The sequence below is a fragment of the Pelodiscus sinensis genome, chromosome 1, assembly GCF_049634645.1.
Source record: "Pelodiscus sinensis isolate JC-2024 chromosome 1, ASM4963464v1, whole genome shotgun sequence".
Classification (NCBI taxonomy): domain Eukaryota; kingdom Metazoa; phylum Chordata; order Testudines; family Trionychidae; genus Pelodiscus; species Pelodiscus sinensis.
The window spans coordinates 28,991,754-29,008,273 of record NC_134711.1 but is presented as its reverse complement, the minus strand read 5'-3'; positions in this window follow the sequence as shown (position 1 = coordinate 29,008,273).

Genomic DNA, 16,520 nt, shown 5'->3' with positions numbered 1-16,520 from the left:
TTTGTCAGGACCAACCATAGTCCAGGCCTACAGGAAAAGCAAGACTATGCACAGACAATGTTCCCTCTAATTTTTTCCACCCATGTACAAAATGAATTTTGTTATGTATACCGGGGCACGTGCAGATATGCACAACCAGTAGAAACATGCTGTGGGCGCTCTGCTAATCAGTTGGGCAGCACCTGAATCTCTGCTGGGTGACTGCCCAAGCGCCCATCTTACAGGGGACACTGTTCACAGATCATTGTCATGAGCAAATGGGCCATTAAGTTTCTTGAGTACTACTAATGGCTGTGGTTAATACTTCTAGATATATAAACAGGTTTATACTTCATATTTCTAACTCCAAATACAGGAACGATACATGCACACAAATAGAACATGCAGATTTAGGAGATTATAAGTTCTCCATCATTAGGTTACATGCCATATTTTGCATAAAGCTTATTTGAATTAGACATTTTCATATTCAAAAACATATTTCCATAAAAATATGGGGACACAATGTCACACTTACTACTTTTTTCCACTCCTTACAGAATATGATTTTCCAATGAAATAGGCAGAGAACACAAGATGTACTTGGTTTTCCAGAAGATGATGTTAATATCACCCTGAGATTTGTACATGAAATAAAGTTTGGTATCCTACCGTTAGTGTTCTTTCCCTTTGCCCCTTGAAGACGGTCAGGTGAGAGGTCAGCCATCTCTACAGCACTGGCTCGAGCCCCCATGGAGTTGGAATCTGTGCTTAGGATGTTGATTGGTTAGGGCAGGAGAGAGGGCCTAAGGTAAACAACAGCTTCCCTGAGTAATGTGGGAAATTGTTAAGAGGCATAGACTAAGGTTCACTAATATTTCCAAAGGCACCTTTTGATCTGTGGAGCTATTCTCCCCAACCAGGGAGTGGTCAGGGGAGGAAAGAGGCTAGGAGATGTTACAAGTGGGAGGAGCCCTGTTGTCCTGGCTGGTGCAGGAGCACACATCACTTCTCTGATAATCACATTTCCTGATAAACACTGGCTTTATTCTGTGAGGAGGAACATCTGGTGCCATCATGGAACAATGGGAGAAACCAAGTTTCCCCTACCTCATATCCCCTCTTGTAGTTATTTCCCAGGTGCAGGGGAGACTGGACAAGGTGAGTGTTTGTTTGTTTTTTAATTACAGAACTTCACTCGCAGGCTCATGTAGGCCTCGATGAAGAAATGAATTTTAAATAGAATGTGATAGTTTAGAGAGACTAATAATATAATACTCCTTCCTGGTGTTTGCATTTGAAACACTGTCAAAGTGCTATTTCTTTAATAACTGAAATTGGACTTACACATGCAAAACCCCTAGGTACCACTTCTGAAAATGTCATGGTAAATAGTAAATAGATGGGTGAAACAGGACCGGGGGAAAAAAAAACTTCCATAAATTTCCCTCATTTTAGGAACCCAGCTCAAACCAAGCCTGTCTTTGTGATTCTGAAATGTGTAAGTAACTTCTCCGCCTTACCACCCCCATTGTTTGTGTCTTTGCACTCCTGCATTATGGATTCCTGCCAAAGTTGAAAGTGCCATTATACCACAAGAAGTACAATTATTTTGCAACAGGAACAGGTGTGGGTATCTCACAAGGAAGTCTGTTGTTACAGAAAGGAACTGAATATTTTTCAGGCTTGAGAAATTGGGATCCACTTTGCTTAAGGATCCAGATTTTGATGCTTATCTGAACCAAGCCCACATTCCAAACCTTTTTGAAACCAAATGTCTAAATACAGGTCATATTTCTAAAAACACTATAGAATGCTTCAGAATGGTCTAAAGGATTTTTTACTTATTTTTGGTTATATTCAGTTTTAGCTATGGTGAGAAATACAACATGATTTTGATTCACGTCTGAAAGCATCTTGCTTTCAGTTTGTTTCAAAGCAGTCTGTGGTTTCACATTGTTAATAGGCACCTAGAAACCAATGTTTCCCTCTTCTGCCCTGGAATGTATAGCACTCTGTGACTTCTAACATGTTATGAAGCATGTTAGATATTCTTATTCAGATATGGCACCCAGTTTCTTTGTAGTGTGGCAGGGGAAGGGAAAAGAATATATGAATGGGAGGAAAAATAGCGTTTGTAACTAGCATTGTGGGTAGAGTCAATTTCAGTATTTACCCTGCATAGTTTTCTCCCCCTCCCCCATAAATGTCAAGATTAAACAATAAGATGTATTTTGTAAAACCACAGATTTTGGCAGGAGTGTTGTGGGACAGTATCTGATTTCAATATCACAGTCTGTGTAAAGGGACACTGTCAAGAAGGAATTTACTTCTAGGCACAACATTTCTGAGAAAAGACTGTTATCCAGTGGGAATCTATATTCAATACACTGTTTCAGAGCTTTAATAGCTATATGTGACTGTTATTTATTTGCCATATTATTTTGTTAGAATTCATAGTTAAATGTGGCACAAACAGATGGGCTTTCACAGCTAAGTTGGAAATGAACATCATCAAAACTGTTAAATAGAATGCCCATGTTGGGCGATTTTACTGGAGAGCATTGTCATCCTTTCAGGTGAAACAACTGGATAGCAAGACATTGCGACTTAACCATTATGCCGCTAAATAAAATGCCTTCAGTGTCTCAATATGCAATTTCATTTAAAAACCATTGCATATCTGATAATTTTTAATAATCATTTTTGAGAAAATGTGGAAGTTATGAGCTGCCAGACTAGCTAGTACTTGGCTGAGGATCTTTTGAGCTTCTCATGCATCCTTCCAGAACATAATGCAGCAACAGTGCCTGTCTGGGACAAGAGGCATTCCAATGTTGAGTCCTCTGTTCGTTTCCTTCTAAGGATATTTTGTACTCATCCTGGCTGGGCTGGAAAAGGAAAAGGAGAGATCCTATTCTTTTGTCTGAGTGACATGCAGAGTCCTCATCAACTCCTAATAAAATTGCCCTATGCATTTACTTTCTTTTCACTTTGGTGGGGAAGGGAAATATGTGAGCGCTCATCAGATTTATGGTTCTTGTGACTTAAATATATGGTAGCTGTTCTTTAATGGAATGTAACTTGTCACTGACAGGTTACATTTAATACCTAGGAAAGGTAAACAAGAACTTAGGAATGGCCATATTGTCGGACCAATGAGCCATCTAACTCAATATCCTGTTTTTTTACAGATGTCAATGCCAGATGCTTCTAAGACAGGAGTGGGCAAATTCTGGCTTGTGGGCTCAATCGCAGGATTAGTCCCTGGTGGGTCCCCACCTCCGTGTTTACCTGCACCTCTGCAGGTATCAGAGGATTGCAGTTTTCATTGGTTATTTGCGGCCAATGCGAGCGGTGGGAAGTAGCATCCCCGTCCACGACGCTTCCTGCTGCTTGGATTGGCTGCGAACAGCAATTTGCAGCCAACCATAGCTGAGATCCTTCAATATCTGCATAGGCGCCGGAAAACATAGCAGCAGCATCCCAGCAGTGACTAACCGTGAGGGCTGCCTTTTTTTATTGCCCACCCCTTTTCGAAGGGAAAAGACAGAACAAAGAAATCATCAAGTGATCCATTTCCTGTCATCCAGTCCCAGCTCCAGCAGTCAGAAGCTTAGGGACACTCAGAGAAGGGAGTTGCATCTGTGTTTATCTTGGTTAATAGTTGTCGATGGACTTATCCTCCATGAGCTTGTCTAGTTCTTTTTTGAATCCAGTTATAGTTTTGACCTTTACAACATCCCCTAGCAACAAGTCACACAGATTAACTGTGCATTCTGTGAAGACAGACTTGATTTTGCTTGTTTATAAACCTGCCGGCTATTAACTTCTAGTGTGATTTTTGTATTTGTGAGTTATGTAAAGGAGTAAATAACACTTTTTAAAGTCCTTTTCTATGCACCATTCATGATTATAGATCTCTTTCATATTCCCAACCTGAAAAGTCCCAGTCTTTTTAATCTCTACTCATATAGATGGTGTTCCATCCCCTTAATCATTTTTGTTGCCCTTCTCTGTACCTTTTCCATTTCTAATATCTCTTTTTTGAGATGTAGTGACCAGAACGGCACACAGTATTAAAGATGTGGGTGTATCATGGATTTATATAGAGGCGTTATGGTATTTTCTGTTTTATTTATCTATCCCTTTCCTAATGAATCACAACATCCTGTTACCTTTTTTTGACTGCCACTTCACAATGAGTGGATATTTTCAGAGAACGATCCACAATGACATCACAACTCTTTCTTGAAAGGTTACAGTTAATCAGAGCCATTCCATCCATAGGACAGTTTGGGGCAGCTGCCCCAGGCCCCATGATAAGGATGGGATTACTGAGGGATTGTTATGGAGAGGGAGGGGCAGGCACCAGCAAAAGTGGGAGCCATAAGAAGCTGAGTGATCCTGTTCTGCTTCCCTGGAAGACCTGCCTGGGAGCTGGGCTTGGGAGAATGCAGTGGTCTAGGGCCAGGTTGCTCTACTTCTGGAAGCCATGGTGAGTGCAGGGGGGCCCAACCCCTGCTGCCAGTGCCAGCCCCCTCCTATAATCACCCAGGTCACATGGTTCGGGGAAGGGGTCTTGAGGGAAGGGATGCAGTGGAGGTGGGAGGAGGAAGGGAAGAGGTGGGGGTTTGGAGAAGGGGTGGAGTGGGGTGGGGGTGTGACAGAAGTGGAAGAGGTGGGGCAGGAGTGGGGGGTGGGGTCTGTGATGGAGGGGGTGATCCCAGGCCCCATACTGCCAAGAAACAGCTAATTTAGATTTCATCATTTTGTACATAGAATGGGATAATGCACATTAGAAAACATAACTTTGCATCTATCACTACTGAATTTCATCTGCCATTTTATTGCCCAGTCATCTAGTTTTATAAGATTGCTTTGTAAACTCTTTGCAGCCCCTTTGGACTTAATTTTCTTGAGTAATTTTGCCATCTCATTGTTTACCTCCTCACTTTTAAATATGTTGAACAACACTGGCTCTAGTTCAGATCCAGGGTATATCACTATTTACCTCTCTTCATTTTGAAAATAGACCACTAATTCCTACCCTGTGTTACCTATCTTTTAATCAGTAACTGATCTATGAGAAGGCCTTCCTTCTTATCCCATGACTGCTTAGTTTGCTTAAGAGCCTTTGCTGTGGGATCTGAAAGTGCAAGTATCCTATATCCACTGGATCACCTTTGTTCACGTTTGTTGAAATCCTCAAAGAATTCTAGTAGATTGGTAAAGCATGATTTTCCCTTACAAAACCTGTGTTGACTCTTCCCTAATAAATCATATTCATCTATATATCTGATAATTCAGTTCTTTACTATATTTTCAGACAGTTTGCCTTGTCCTGAAGTTATGTTTATGAGCCTATAATTGCAAGGCTAATCTGCTCAAGGAATGTAGAGATTGCCATAGAGCTGTTTTCCAAAACTCATACTGATCTGTTTCTTTCTGCCCAGGAGATAGAAACTGATATTCTGAATATTCTCTGTGATTGGAATCAGTCATTTCCCCCACCCTCCTTCAATGATTCTAAGATACTTTTTGGTGTTGAAAGTTTAGATCCTTGTTCTTTCCAGCTCTGGAGACCTCACTTCCTAATACTAATTTGGTGATTCTGCAGGAAACTAACTGTAGCTTTGTGAACTTGTGAGAATTAATAAGTTTAGGAGATTGTGTAAGAAGAGTTGTGGCCTGATGGAGCTGATCTGTAGAAATTTCTTTAGGCAAAAAAACCTAGGGAAAAATCCTGACCCCACTGAAGTCAATCAGAAACCTCCCATTGGCTTCAACAGGCCCAGAATTTTACTTCTGACACTGTTCCAAATATTCCATTATGGAGTATCTAACACAGGATAGAATAAAAGGAAGAGGGCCACATCCACCCTGATTGAATTAGCCATGTTAACGCTGGTCCTTTGCATAGGAATGTAACATGCCCATCTTTGTATGTGTGTATATATATCTCTTCCAAGCTGAAGTTTCCACTTCATTAATCTTATGAAGTGGACTACAGCCCCTGAAAGCTTTATGCCCAAATAAAATTGTTAGTCTTTAAGCTGCCACAGGACTCCTCAGTGTTTAGGCTGGGCCAGATCCAGTACACCAAGCTTTTGATCCAGTCCATGCTCATCCCTGCGGCAGGGAGCAGTGCCACTAGCTGCTTTGTGTGGCTCCTTGTAGTGCAGGGAGGGAGGGAGAGGCTTCAATGTGTTTTCCCCACTCCTAAAAAAAATCTCTCAACTCCTATTGGCTGGAAACTGACCAATGGGAGCTGCAAGATTTTGCTGGGGTCGGGGCAGGGGCAGTGCAACATAATTTCTCAGCTCCCATTGGCTGATTTCCAGCCAATAGGAGGTATGAGATTTTGCTGGGGGCAGGAGGCAGCATGGAAAACCTCTCCCTCTCTACTTCTCCCTGCAGTGCAGAGAGCCATGTGCACAGCCAACCAGTGGTCTGGGCCTGCTGGGTGGCGGAGGAGGGAAGACTGAGTGCTACTGACCAGGAACTGCTTAGCTAAGTGCCTCCTGGCCAGAGTCTGCCTCTGGCACCCTCCTAACTCCCTCCCAAACCCAGCACCCCTTCCTAAGTCTTTACCCAAGCCAGAATCCTCTCCTGCATCCCAACCCCAACTTCCATACCCCAGGTCACAACCCAAACCCTCTGCACCCTCCTCCCTCCTGCCCAATTCATAACTCCTGCCCACCCCCAGACTCTGTACCCCTCCACCAGGCCAGAATCCTATCCTGTACCCGTACTTTCTTCCAGACCATGCACTCCAATCCTCTGCCACAGGTCACAACCCCCTCCTTCACCCAAATTCCTTCTCAGACCCCACACCCTCTCCTGCATCCCAATCCCCTACCCTGAGCTCCCTTCTACACCCAACCTCCATCCCAGACCCCACACCTCCTCCATAGAAAAGTGTGGCCCTTGACCACTTACCAAAATCTTGGATTGCCTCCCCATCAAAATTATTGCCCATTTCTGGCTAGATAGACTTGGGCAAAAGATTGTAGGTCCAGGATTGAGCCCCTCAAAAGGTTGACTTTTGCTGAGTCAATAATAATAGAAGAGGTTTGGGGAAGTCTTTTATCCAGGCTAAACAGGATCTACTTGTCTTAAGAAAATAAAAACTGGAAAGCTTCTCCCAGCTATAAACGTCTTTGATTAGGCTAGCCAGGGTTCAGTGCTTACTTGTTTGGGGCTGTCAAAACTGTTCCCCACTCTGACACTTCGAATGCAGAAAATGAGGGCTCACAAGAGATTTTAAAAAATACCCTGCCTCTAAAACTCTCCAAGATCACAGATTCCCTGAGTTTGGGCAGTACTCTGCCACCACCCAAATGCTAAAACCCCTTGAGAGCCCAGGAAGACACACTTGGGAATTGCTTCCTTTCAGGATAACCCCAAGCTCTTTAATCCTTTTTAGGAGACATCTTGAAAAACAATCTGCAATTTCTAATAGAACTTGAGTCCCAGGCACCTACACACAGAACTTCCTTCCTGTTTTCTAGGACACAGGAATCAGATCATAGTCTTAAAATGGTGAATTTAATAACAAAACAAAGAGAGATATTTGGTAAAGCATGCTTGGTTGTTAGGTGTTACAGAACAACTGAGAAAAGCAGATTAAAGCACAGTAATTCCTTGTAATTCACTTTAAAAGTTACAGTGTATGGTGGGGTTACTTTGGTTCAGCACAGAGGAGTTCACAAACCAGAAAATAACCTGATCACATCTACCTAAATGTAAGCAGGGTCAGGGTAAGCTCTACCCTGACATCTGGTGGTGAACTGTGGTGAGTGGTGCAAAGAGACTTCAGGGGCTGATCTCAATTTGCATAGACACACCCACCCTGTCTAGTATGTGCTCACAGCAGCCCAAATGTTCACTTTGGCCACTGTGGGATTCCCAGTCTCTCTGTTATTGAGGCAGGGGGCATAAAAGTGTTGTTACCCTGATTATGCGAATCAAGGACAATGGAATGGTGGAACTCTTTATGACAGAGGGATTTGCCATAAACTAAGTAGCACTCGCTAGACAAGGGGCATGGGTTCCAAACCCAGTCAAATTGAGAGAGATTGGGGATAGGTCTTTGTACCTGGTGGTGGGGTGGCCTTGTCTGAGGGCTTAAACAACACTGTACTGCAGAAGAGCTGAAATCACTGTTGCTGAGGGGAGCCTGGCACTATACTGCGGAAGAGCTGAAATCACTGTTGCTGAGGGAAGACTGCTGAGCCATAGGCGGACTGCTGAGCCATAGGCGGACCACGTAAGGCATATCAATCCCCTCCCCTCCAGGTTGGGATGATAAAACCCTGCTGGGTGAACTTTTGAACCCTGGGACGGCACTGACCGGGGCAGAGACTTTTGGGGTGTTGGACTTTGTGTGATTTTTTGGGTTGCTGGACTTAAGAAACTCTTGGCTGGAGGGAGGGTCTTTGCTTATGTTTGGTCTATGAATCCAAGTTGTGGTGTTTTCCCAAGTTAATGCTGATGTTGGTTACCTCATGTTATTAAAGGTTTGCTGCTATAGTGAGGCTCTGTGCTTGTGAGAGGGAAAGAATTGCCTCTTTAAGGCACCCAGAGGTGTATGTAAGATTTCCCAGGTCACTGGGTGGGGACTCAAGCCGGTGTTGCATTACCTTGTTGGAAGGAGACCCCTAGATATTGAACCCGGCCCTTGCTGCTATTAATTTGGCTTGGCAGAAGGGTTACATAAATATCCCCTGTTCACTTACATATCTATTGTTCCAAGCTTCAGTCCTTTCTGGACATGGATATTGCTGAAAATTCCATGCTTTATTCTTGGCTCAGTCCATCTTTCCCCAGTTCTTGCTCTGAATTCACCCAAAAGACTGAAGCAGGCAGAACCTATTTCAATTAAAATTTCTCTTTCTTCCCATTGGCTCTTCTGGATCCCTGCCACCACTTACTGGTTACTCACTGTCTTTGGCTACGTCTACACTGGCATGACTTTCCGAAAATGCTTTTAATGGAAAAGTTTTCCGTTAAAAGCATTTTCAGAAAAGCACGTCTAGATTGGCAGGATGCTTTTCTGCAAAAGCACTTTTTGCGGAAATGCGTCCATGGCCAATCTAGACGCGCTTTTCTGCAAAAAAGCCCCAATCACCATTTTCGCAATCGGGGCTTTTTTGCGGAAAACAGTACTATGCTGTCTACATTGGCCCTTTTGCACAAAAGTCTTTCGGAAAAAAACTTTTGCCCGAACGAGAGCAGCATAGTTTTTCCGGAAAAGCACTGATGATTTTACATGAGATCGTCAGTGCTTTTCCGGAAATTCAAGCGGCCAGTGTAGACAGCTGGCAAGTTTTTCCAGAAAAGCGGCTGATTTTCCGGAAAAACTTGCCAGTCTAGACACAGCCTTTGGGTTTAACCCTTAATAGGCAATTTAATTAAGTGAATGGCTGGGATGTTTAGAAAAGGGTGGTACCCCTCCCATCCATCACAGGGGCTAAAAAAATCTGCAGGGACTTGTGAGAAGACTTAAAAAGAAACAAAGAGGTTATCTTGGGAGTTGTTTCAGCTGCTGCCCCAAGGATAGAAGTATTTTGCCTTTCTCTTATAGGGAGCTTACTTATACCTGAGGTTCCCATGACTGCTGCTTTCAGGAACTTTCCAAAAGAACTCCAATGCTTGAATATTGTTTGGAGCAGGTATAAGGTTAGAGATAGTGTCTGTCACAGGACTGCAAACCAATACGTTTCCAATTACAAATACATTGGAACAGTGTGTGTTGGGAAGGAAGGGGAATGTACGAGTACAAGTTCATATTAATAAACCACATGACATCTACTGGACCAAGTGTCTGAATAAAAGACTTCATTTATAGGAAGATTCCAAAGTATACACAGTGTAATGCAGCAGATGATGCATACTTGTTATAACTTCAAAAAAAAATCTGGGTTTTGTTGGTGTATGGTTTTTTTGTTTGTTTGTTTTGCTGAGCACCTTGTTTCCATAATAAATCTTCATTTTTAAAGATGCTCTCACTCTTGAAACTAAAGAAGCCCTTGCACAAAAATATATTTCGTATGAAGTTATCTCCTTGCTTTTAACACTGTTATTTAAGTCTCAAAGATAATCCAAATCACTGGTTGTTTTCTTGATTATGATGCATGACACAGGAGCTCTGTATCTGTTGCTATAATATACTTGAGAGTGATATGTTTTCGTTGCTGATTGAAATGCTCTCAGAATACCAAAAATTCATCTCATCATCATTTCAAGTGAAGTATTTATCTGAAGTAGTTTCCATCAGACAATTTTATTTAATGAATGGAAAACATAACTTTAAGTTTCAAATTGGTGAAACCTGAGCCAAGAATTTCTGAAGAATATTTATAAACATGTAGGTGGGTAAAACTCTGAGTCTTGCTTGTTAGTGAAAGTTTTTTCCTCTTTCTGTTATCACCTTAAAGATCCCCATTCAATTACATCATCAACATATTTACAGTTCAGCACTATATATAATTCAGCTAGCTTCAGTGCAAATGGACCTTATGTGAAGATTAAATGAAGACACAAAATCACTGAAAGCTTTTACTTCTAAATTGCCAACAAGAGGGTTTTTTGTTTTTTATTTTTGTTGCCATTGGGAGCCAATTATTTGAGTGCTCCTCAATTCATCTCTTTCTTAGTTCTCTCATTGTTGTAGTTGGTGATTGGTTTTTTTTCCTCCATAGATTCTTCAACAAGACATCTCAGACAAGAGTTTCCGTCATTCCCCAAATATTTAATTATCCGAAGATGGGGGGAAATAAACATTTTTATCTTCTGTGCCTGACATGTGCAGGAGACTGTGTGGGCTGTACAGCATTTGAAGATAAAGAGAAAATGCAGAGAAAGGGTAATTGAGGAAATTAGGACCATGATGGTGCTTGAGGATATTACGGTAGAAAGCTGAAGTTGCAGTACATGGGCTTGGTAAACAAAATTAGTGCAACATTTAGGGTAGCTGACTTAGTTTCCAAAATAACTCTATATAAATATTTTAGACATGTCCACATTTAAAATGACATCCAAGAGGGGCCAGCAACTGGTAATGAAATAAAATTGTACTAAGGTAGCTAACAAATATATTGCAAAGTTTCCCTGGTAAAATACTCTGATATTCCTGGGAAAGATAACCATTCTACTTTAAACATAAACCTCTTTAACCTAATGTTATGATGTACTTTCAGAGGAGAGTATCAATAGGTGTTTTTAAAGAATGAGAGCTCCAATATCTGCATTATGGAAGAATTCAGGAGTCTGAATCACCTATATTTACTATATATTTGTGGGAGTTTGTCTGAGTTTGTCTGTCTGTTCGCCTGTATGTTCAAGAACTCCTAAACAATAAGAGTTAGGACCACCAAATTTGGTATACAGCTTCCTCGTATAATACATTGAAGCAAGGTAAGGGTTTGGTTATACCAGGAAAATGGGATGTGCCTGGAATAGGATTGCGTCTCAGAAAACCATACAAAAAAGAGACAATCATCAGGGGAAAGGCAGGGGAAAGGGGCTGGCTGGGGGCATGCCGTTCCCATCTGGAACTACTAAGCCTCGTGCATCCCACCCCCAGCTACCCTTTAAAGTAGGGCAAAGGAGGTAGGGGGCATAACCAAACCCTTATCTTACTTTAAGTGATGATAAGAGGAAGTTATATACTGAATTTGGTGGTTCTAGCTTGTATAGTTTAGGAGGAGTTCTTGAACAAACAGATGGATAGATGGACAGACTAACTCTCTAATATATAGTAGATAATACTCTTCTGCAGCCATCATTTCATTCTGAGGCAGAAAATCCAACATACCCATTCATTCTCTTTTTAGACTATGATTTTATTATTATTATTATTATTTTATTATTATTTATTATTTATTATTTGTATTACCATAGCATATAGGAGTCCTAACCATACCCCAGGACTCCATTGTGCCAGGCACTATACAAACTCAGAACAAAAAGATAGTCCTTTCCCCAAAGAACTCATATAAACCTTCCAAATTTACCTTCCTGTTGTAAGTCAAACCACTTTCTAGACATATACCACAGATTCACTTTTACTGAACAAAGAGAGCTCACAGGCCACAGAATAGATTAAATTAGTACAATAGCTGTTTCCACAGAGAAGAGAAGGGAAATGGTGCCTTTATCTACCATTTTTGAATATTTTGTTACTTGTAAAAACATGTTTTATTTAGGTTGAACCTCTCTAATCTAGCACTCTCTGGCTGCGTCTAGACTGGCATGATTTTCCGCAAATGCTTTTAACGGAAAAGTTTTTCCATTAAAAGCATTTGTGGAAAAGAGCATCTAGATTGGCACGGACGCTTTTCCGCAAAAGCACTTTTTGCAGAAAAGAGTCCGTACCAATCTAGACACGGTTTTGCACAAGAAAGCCCCAATCGCCATTTTCGCCATCGTGGCTTTTTTGCGCAAAACAGTTTTTAGCTGTCTACACTGGCCCTCTTGCGCAAAAACATTTCCGGAAAAGGGATTTTGCCCGAACGGGAACGTCAGAACATTTGCATAAGAAGCACTGATTTCGGACAGTAGAACGTCAGTGCTTTTGCACAAAATCAAGCGGCCAGTGTAGACCGCTGGCAAGTTTTTGCCGAAAAACTTGCCAGTCTAGACGCAGCCCTTGGGTATGTCTACACAGCAACATTATTTCAAAGTAACTAGTGTTATTTTGAAATAACTTAATCTATGTATACGCAGCAGGCCATTATTTTGAAATAATGTCAAAATACTGTCAAGCTGGAGGACTTCTTACTCCAGCTTCTATAACCCTGATTTTATCAGGAGTAAGGGAAGTCAGAGGAAGAGTGCTTTATTTCAGAATAAGTGCTGGGTAGATGCTCCCAATTTCAAAATAAGCTACGCAATTGACGTAGCTCAATTTGCGTAGCTTATTACAAGTTAAGCCCTGCTGTATAGACACACCCTCAGAGTCTGGCAACACCCATGGTCCAGCATGATTTTAGCTAGCTGGATGTTCTCTTATCACGGGTGTGGCCAAGTTTCTTGTGCTACCAGACATTTTGTTTACAGCCACCAATCCTGTCTCTGTGTTCTAAGCTGTTATTTAGCTCTAATTTTCTCCTAAATGTCTTCTAAGAGCTCAGTAACCAGTGGAAGTGTTGGTACTGCTGCTAAGCATAAGCATGTTTTTATGCTTTATCTACTTATTTCCTTTTGCCAATACAGTAAAATTGTATAACAACACTAACACTTTGTTATGAAGAGAGCGGATAAACCTTGGCTAGGCATAGGCTTACCGTATAACTGCAGAAGCTTCAGCGGATAGCCGAGTTAGTCTGTTAGGGTATGTCTACACTACCCCCCTAGTTCGAACTAGGGGGGTAATGTATGCATACCGAACTTGCTAATGAAGCCCGGGATTTGAATTTCCTGGGCTTCATTAGCATAAGCGGGGAGCCGCCATTTTTAAATCCCCGCTGCTTCAAACCCGTGTAGCGCGGCTACACGGGGCTTGAACTAGGTAGTTCGGACTAGGGTGCCTATTCCGAACTACCGGTACACCTCGTTTCACGAGAAAAAAACCCAACAAATGGTCTGGTAGCACTTTATAGACTAACAAAACATGTAGATGGTATCATGAGTGTTCATGGACACAGCCCACTTCTTCAGTTGACCGGAGTTATGAGTTTAGGATGTGTACACCCGAAATAAATAGGAGAAGGGGAGGGAAGAAAAAGGGACGGGGGTGGGAGACAGAGAGCAGAGGGAATCAGTAAGTATCTGAAGAGTAGGTAGTTAAATCGAAGCAGATAAGAATCAAAGTCAATAGATAGACTCTCATGTCAGGAAGGATACTACACACATTATTAAGCAGCATTGCAATTGTTGTTCCATTTATTCACTTTGGCAAAATAAAAATAGAGATCCACTCCCTACAATATTGACCTGCAGTAGTTTGACAAATTCTCTGGTTTGACACCCGTCAGGTCCCAAGGGTGCTCGACTAGACAGGTTCAACTGGTAGTAGAATTGGTATATTTGAGTTTTCATAATTTAAAAAACCCAGAAAAATGTCACAACAAAATTCTTTATAAGTAACCTGTAGGATTATTTGAAATCTTGAAAATTTAAGATTTTACATTTCAAATGTAAAAACTTTAAATCTTTGGGAGGAAAAATTGAGGCTAAGGGAGATTTTAGAAAAAATTGAACATTTATTTTTTTAAAACTCTTCTTGTTCCTTGTACATATAGAAGCAGCCTTTTTTTAACATAGATTTTTAAGACACTCAAACCTTGTCTATCATATTGTGGTTAAGACACTGGAATTTGCCTCAGAAGACTTTGAGCTCACTTTCTAGCTCTACTACGGTATGTCTACACTACAGGACAAAATCGAATTAATATACGCGACTGCTGCTAAGTTAATTGCAACTGTCTATGCTGCAGGAAGTTGAAGGGAGAACATTCTTCCTTTGACTTCCCTTACTCCTTGTGGAAGCAGGGTTACCGGCATCGACTAGAATGCCCCCTCACTTCGAATTAGCTGTCTTCACTAGACCGCTAATTTGAACCCTGGAAAACCGTCAGCGGCAGCTTCGATCTTCCTCTGCAGTGTAGATGTTTCCCTATAGAGTTCCTGTGTGGCCTTGAGACAAATCCCTTAATTTTTCCGTCTCACCCATCTGTAAAATGGGAGTAATAGAGGTATTTGAGGAAAAACTCATTAATGATTTTGAGGTACTTGAGTGCTATTGGTAAGAAGCATCATGTGAAGTACACACACATGCACATACTTATTATGGATGGCTCTCCATGCTAGAGGGCAACACCTTAGAGGGAGTTAAGGCTGGCAGCACAGCAGTAATCAGGAATCAAGCAAAAATATATTTACATAAGTCACAACATGTAGCTGTTTTTAACTAGCAATGCTATTGAAGTATCTTCAAGAGGAAAGTGTCAGAATATTTAGTAGTAATGTTAGTGCAGATGAAATAGCATTGTTCACCATTCGCAAACCATCTGCAGATTTATACTGTATTTATGTTAGTCTATTGGCTGTTTCTTTATGAGCTCCAATAGTGGGTGTTATATCTGATTTGTCAGTATCCCATTGTGTTATGAGCTAAGAGTAAATGGAGAACCAGATGCAGCAATTAAAAATGAAAAAGTGACAGTTATTTTTGGCTTAGATAGTTACTATTAACTGACATGGTACAGTTTTTTTTAAGCCAAAATATATGCTGTAGCAGAGCAACTATTATTTCCCTGCTGCTTATGAAAAGCTTATGAATCACGTCTAAGACCCAGTCCCCTGCATACCTCTATTTCAAATGCTATTTAAAATACGCTAATATTAGAAACTTGAACATTTTCTTAGTTTATTTTTATTGCTTTAAGATTTGATTTTTGAGGCCTTGTTCGGAATCCTTTATCAAGAGAAAAAAATAATTTTAAAACGTATATTGGCTTTTAAAAAATAAACCATAAGAATAACTTAAAAATAAAAATCTTAAGTGAAGTCCTAGAGTGGGACATATTTGAAGATCCTACCCATTGACAGGAAACTGAAATCTTTACCAAATTGTTGGATACATAATTTGTTTATAAAAGGATTACACTTTGATCAGGCTTTAATATCGTTGAAAAAAATTGTGGTTAGCAGTGTTGTCTTCAAGTCGTCATTGTCAAGTCCAAGCTGAATCTCAAGTCACTACAGTTCAAGTCCCAAGTCGAGTCTCAAGTCTTAATTTAAAAAAAGGCAAGTCACTTTTGTACAAGCCATCAATATCAGCATTTTCGGACAATTTTTTCAGCAAGTAGATTTAGCAAAATTAGCAAGTGTCAAGTCTCAAGTCACAAACAATGAACCCGAGTCGAGTCTCAAGTCGTCACCTAGGTGACTTAATTTGGACTCGAGTTCAAGTCGTGGGACTTGAGTCAACAACTCTGGTGGTTAGTAAGTGGAAATCAAGCATACTATACTTGGGGTATGTCTAGACTACATGGCTCCGTTGACGGAGCCATGTAGATGAGTTTACCAGACATAGGAAAATGAAGCAGCGATTTAAATAATTGCCACTTCATTTACATCAAAATGGCCACCACACTGTGCCGATCAGCTGTTTGGCGACACAGTTGGGCAGTCTGGACGTGCTGCAGGTGACAGGGGAAGCTTTTGTCGACTGCTCCAGTAAACCTCATTTCAAGAGGCATAACGGAGCAATTGACAAAGGCTTCCCTTGTCGACCGCGGCGCGTCCAGACTGCCCTGCTGTGCCGCCAAACATGCGTTCTTGCCCTTTACCCTTATCTCATACTTGTTCTTGCTATACTGGCAACAATGCTTATCTTAAATGGCGTATGTTCCCAAAGACTTGCTTCTGGCTCATCTGTAGTAGGGAAAAGGGAAGGGGGGGGGGGGGAGAATGCAGGTCTCACCACCCCTAAACTAACACGTACAAAGTTCTTCCGCAATTGACCACTACACTGTTTTAGCTCTTGAAACTCTCCATCTTTCAGATGCCCAACCTTCTTTATTCAAATC